We start from the raw sequence: 6,000 nt of genomic DNA, 5'->3' as shown, positions 1-6,000 counted from the left end.
CGTCGTCGGTTCGATCTTTTCGACACGCACGCACCGATGATCACCGCCAACTTAGCTTAACATTACCGAACACAGTGCTTACTTTTCCGATAGTGTTTGACACTTTATTGCCATGAAAAATAGAAACGAGCTCATCCAAAGTATCGCTTCGTTTCGTTGCCGTTCGTTCTGGGACGACTCACAAAATTAAACCGGCTGTGTCAATAACCTAGCAGTGGCAAGCAATAATTGAAGCATTGGCGTCATAAAAATAGGCTCAGCACGCGACAGCGGATTACAAAAATATGCTAAAAGTTTGTTGCATTTCGTTTTCAAGTCTAATTTTTTTATTTGTCAATAGTCGATAATTCCAGCGCTATTGTTTGTTCCGTTCTATAATCGCGTAATACTTAGGGAATTCTTAATAGTTATTTCATTTAATATCCTTACTAACGAACCTTATCACGGGGTTCATTAGATTTAAAAAAAAGAAAGATGGAAGATTCTTGCAACAATTAAATTTGTAAAGGAATCATGGAACAAATATTTCATTCTATGTGATTGAATGAAATTTAAAGTTTAACGATAAAAATTTAAACCAAGGAAAATTATGTCATTACAATGCTTTACGATTTCTGCGTTTAGCGTTTAATGATAGAAATGATTTTCATACGAAATAGTTCAGATTCTTCATCAAAGTACACCTTTGCTTTAACCTTCATGCCGCGCAAATCATCGGTCAAATTGCTGCTTCCTATCATCTCTTTGGTTAGAAAATCGGTATCTAAAAAAAACAGATAAGAACGAAAAATCATGCCATAAAGTATACCTTCAGGTTAAAGAATCTGAATGAGAGATCAACACTTACTTTCTATATGATATTCCGAACAGAAAAGCTTCCGTGTGAGACCTGGGGGGTATCGGCGCTTGGGGCACGATTTGTCAAGCTGGGAAAAGAGTCCCAGGTCTATCAAAAAGAATTGATTTTCACAGTCCGCAGTTAGTTTGACCGCCCGGATCCAGGCGCCTTCGTAGTTTACCAAACAACCATAGTTATGTTCGGGCTCTCCTAAGTACTCGTTCCGATCCAACTGGCCGTACTCTTGGCACTCCCGCATCATGTTGGCGAAAGCAGCCTCGGACTTGGCCAAGATTGCTCCAACCTGATGGCTGGTGGCAAACTCGGACGCTTCCACTATGACGAGCTCTTGTTCCTCGTGCTGTTGAATGTCCGACCGGAGGGAAGCTTCATCGAACTAAAATAGAAAGCGACTTGTATTATCACTGAATAATGAAATTAACTGAAATAATGCATTCGTTTTCGTATCGAGTATCATTATAAATCAAAGTTGCAAAATTTGCTTGGATCTGCAACCCGTTCAACTCCAGAATAGAAAGGGCAAAGCATTATGCTTTAAGGACAGTATTAATTATCAGCAGACCCGACAATAAGTAGACACATTCTAGAGATAATTTAAAAAAAAGGAATAACTTACCTCACTTTCGTAAACTGGTTTGTACGTTGCAGGATCCGTTGCCTCGAGCTTGATCGTTTTCACCGCCGGGGTTGTCATGGAACGCACTTTGGCGCCCAAAAGATACTGTGACTCGACGTGACGCAACTCCACCGTTTTGACACCCGACGTGGGACCGTCCTCCACAAGCGTTAACTCAAACTGGTGCGCCTCGACCAGCTCGTTGAGGAAGTGTTCCACAGCCGTTGAAAACGGCGCTCCTTCACGAAGGGCAACGGCATGCGTTAGGCAGTTGGCATACTTCACAGAAGCGTCGCGAATTTCCTTCATCTGGCGCCAAGGGAGGGTTACCAAGTTTCCAAAATCTGGAAACACCACGGTACCATCGTTTCCCTCGACCTTCGTGACGACGGCACGGTAGAAACAATCGTCAAACGGAGCGAACACAATGTCACCCTCTTGCGGTGGCTGCTGCAGTAGCTCATCTATCTCATCCGCATGCTTCATGCAACGCGTTATGAAACTCAGGAACGGATCATCGTTCCCACCGTACACCTCGTGAATGTGCAGCAATTTGTTCGAAACGGACGAAATGGCCACCTTGCTGCCAACCGGCGGGAATGGATCGTATGCAATGGTCCGCTTCGTCGTCGCTGCCTTCTTTTGCATTCTCTTCAATAGCGTCGAGGACGGTTGTTGCGGAGAAGCATTGGATGGTTGTTGCGGAGAAGCATTGGATGCTTGTGTAGGATCAGGCACCTGATTCTGCTCTCGCTTTTGTTGTTGTTCCTGTTGCACCGTTTTCTTTGTATTCTCCGGCACGGCAGCACGATTTGACGTTTTTTCCGGAAGAATCGGAGTTTGCGGTTTGTTCTGTAGCTCTTCCAAAGCCTGTTTTACTTTCTTGAGTTGCTCTTGCTGCGGCTGCTGCTTTACTTGTGGCTCGTTTTCGATATTTTTCTGCGGTACGCGTTTCTCTGTCGCCGGGTTTTTCTTGGGCCCATTCGACACGGCCACATGACCAGCTGCCTTTGCCTCCGACTTCTGTTCGAACTGCTCTGTGTTTGGTTTTGGCGACGGCTGATTTACTTTTTTAACTTTTTGTTCCTTCTCCTGCTGTTGGCTCTTCGCCTTCGGCTCTCCATCGGAGTACAAACTTGGGTGCGGTCGATGTTTTATTATCAAGGGTCTGGCAATGAGAAATATTACAACATATTGTTAAAAAAGGTTCCAATGTCAATAGAATCCCACACAACTAAGAAAATGGTAACAATTATTTCCTGAATGCAAACGATGCGTGAAAGTGGGAAACCGAGCTAGCAAACCACAGTTTAGTTTTGTCGGGTTTTTGGTGTTCTTGGAGATTAGGCTTTTCTACTTCACTACCCAAACCTTATTATTCACTTTATACAATCACGTTCACTCTTTAACACGTTAAGCGCTATTCCCAAATTGCACTACTTTCCGTTCTGCCAGCGATTCGTAGAAACGGCGGCCTACCTAACGGACTCTGTCGGTCCTAGCAGACCGACGCCGGCTTACGGGAAAGAACACTGTCGGCCCCACGGGGCCGACGCAGCGCTTAACGTGTTAAGAGAAATACACATAAATCGGAAATTAGATTAGAAGGTGGTTTCCATTACTTACGCCTTACAGATTTTGCGATGTTTAGCAAAATCATCATCGCGGCATTTTTGGCTGCAGTACGAAGCAAAACAAATGCCGCACATGAAACCCGCATCAATCTTACGGCATTTCACGCATCCGTCCAGCAAATCTTCCCTCATGGTGCTATCTTGAGACACGGGATCAGACGATTTTGAGCTGGATTTTGATTTCTAGCATGAATAAAAAAAATCAAAATACAACATAAGTAAGATTACCATAGCCTCAGTTCTTCAGAAATGCAAACCTGCTCACTCGACGAGGACTCCGCACTTCGTTTATGAAAGGGCCAGTTGTCCATTGGTTCTATAGAAGCCACGCGCCGATCAACCTGCAATGCCCTCTTCGCATTCATGGCAGAACTGTGAATTCCGAGTAAATCATTTGTAGTATCAACCAAGTAAGGTTAGCCGCATCGATCAACGATCTTACCTCGCTTCCTTGTATTTTACGTTCACAACGTCAGGGGCGTAGGGTGCAACGAATACCTGGTACGTTGGTCCGAATGTTTGCAGCCACGTACGAACATCGTTTCTATCAATGTTGCTATTGACGGTAAATTTAAAACACGTGGGATCAGACATAATTGAAAACGATTTTCGGCAACACAATAAGCGTTATTGTCTTCGAGTTCCAGATTCCAAATGGCGTTGAAATGCCGAATGACAGATGAACTTGCCGCCAAAGTAGAGGTGCAAGGCCGGAACTGGAGCGATTGGAATGCATTGAATTCGATATTAATTCGCTCTCGGAGCGACATTGATTCGCTCGTTTTGCTCAGAGTGTCAAAATGGTGATAAAGGTAAGTCTTGAAAGAAGTAAGCTCGTGGCGGTCAACAATTTCCTTTATTTTTCATATAAACAACAACCGAGCTGGACAACCTAGCTCGTCCTTTCATCCACATTGGAGTTGATCCCGGAACTCGACATGCCATCACTAAAAAACCCTGGATGTCAAGGTACTGATATCCAAGATGAGTCAACATACAGTAGTAGACATCTTGGTGATCCAGCCTTTTGAATATGTGTCCGTTAAATGCATTTCGCAAAATACAAAAATTGCAACCAACTTATCAAAAACCACCGCGCATATTTAAAATTATTGATGCGTTCGCCATGTGTCCAAAAGAAGGCCTCTGACCATAAGATGCAATCGATGACGAGTGATCAATAACCACGACAGCAAACGGTTCTGTACCAATTCCATTACCAATCAAGAGCAAGTATTTTTGCTTTCATTAAGTTGTCCGTTTTATACCAACATTATTGAGACACATAACAAAAATACTGTTTCGTGGCAGTCTTATAAAAACAGATTTTTAATTTTGTATTCAATGGAAATGGATATTCAACAGACAGGTTTTTTTTTATATGAAAACGACGAAGGCTTCATAACCATTCGTCAAGCATCCACGGATAGTGCCGGATTTTTACCGACAAAACCCCAATTAACATCTGTTGGCTCCTGACCATCATTTTTGTTTTCTTTTGAATTGAACCATCGTTGAACTAATATTCAGTGTTATAAATATTTTATTCAATTATCGATATACGCGTACCACTGGCATTTAAACTGTCGATTTGATGTTGATTTTCAGTCGGCACATGACACAGAATGTCGTTTGTGAATTAAGTCTAGCTGCTGTGTATAACGCAATGCGGACATTCAAATGATCCGCAAAATCAGTCTCTCGTATAAACAATTCATTTTAGCAAGCAATTGGAAGACAACCGTTCCATTCTGGAGCTGGTGTCTGCGTTGCTCGGGATATAATTTCGCTCAGTTTTTTGTTCTCTCTAATAATGCGCGAATGCGTGTGTCCTGATAGGTTTCGTTTGTTATTTCATGATTTTTATATATATATTTGTTGCTTACTTTTACCTTACATTCTAATAAGGGTATCTTGCTATCGTTGTTTCTTGCACATTTTTTTCTACCTCAATCTCATCTTCGCACCGCTTATGCTTAAGCTATTGTATTCTCACTTCTCTAAAATTTGGTAAGAAGGTCTATCATCTAAACATTTGCACTCTTCCTGGAACGAATCAGCAATGCGAAGACATATCGCTAGCGCATGTTTGTAGAATTTGTTTACGCCAATGTTTAACAGTCTCATGTTCAATTATGAAATACAAACGAAATCCTTTCGTCTGCAATGCTTTTCGTATTTCGCTTGTATAAGAGGATCTTGGGATGGTTTCGTTGCATAGCTCAGGAAGTATTTTCACGGGTATACCCCATGCCGACGGCGGCGTATAGGATATGCCAGAGCGTGTGCACCTGTCTAGGACAGTGCGAAATTTTTCTATTAAAACAGTCATCCCCATGCAGCTAACGCGCCCAGAATGGTGGAGGCGAAGTTATCTAGATCCATGCACCTTCGTCCTATCACTAACAGTTGTATGACTTTAACACGCTACCTAATTTGCACTTGTCGCTTCATTTACGCATTCGTTCTCTCAACAACGCCCGTCACTCCGTCAAACTAGTTTCCTATTGCAATTCAATTTACAAATATATTCAATAAACCAGTAAAATAGCAATGTTCACGTAGGGCACTTTCAGCATCGTGGTTTCATCACGTGCTAATGCTGAAGAAAGGAAAACACAAACTAGGAAGCTTCTAGTGTTTGATCTAACCGTTTGTCTTGTGTGACGCCAATGATGATCAGCACTGCCGCCTATCTTAGGTCAAACGAGTCATGCTTGCCACGGTACAGGTACCTACTCTGTCGACCAACAGTAGATGTTACTAACGTTGTGCAATCGAGGCTACGTTTTGTTTGTGTATTTTTGAAAAGAAATCCGCGAAAATATAAAGAAATTCTAAATCACAGATACAAAATAATGAATAACAATGAAACAAAAACTAAAGAAGCA

This window comes from Anopheles ziemanni, chromosome 3 (assembly GCF_943734765.1).
Source record: "Anopheles ziemanni chromosome 3, idAnoZiCoDA_A2_x.2, whole genome shotgun sequence".
Taxonomy (NCBI): Eukaryota; Metazoa; Arthropoda; class Insecta; order Diptera; family Culicidae; genus Anopheles; species Anopheles ziemanni.
The sequence above is the reverse complement of the archived record's forward strand: the minus strand, read 5'-3'. Positions refer to the sequence as shown.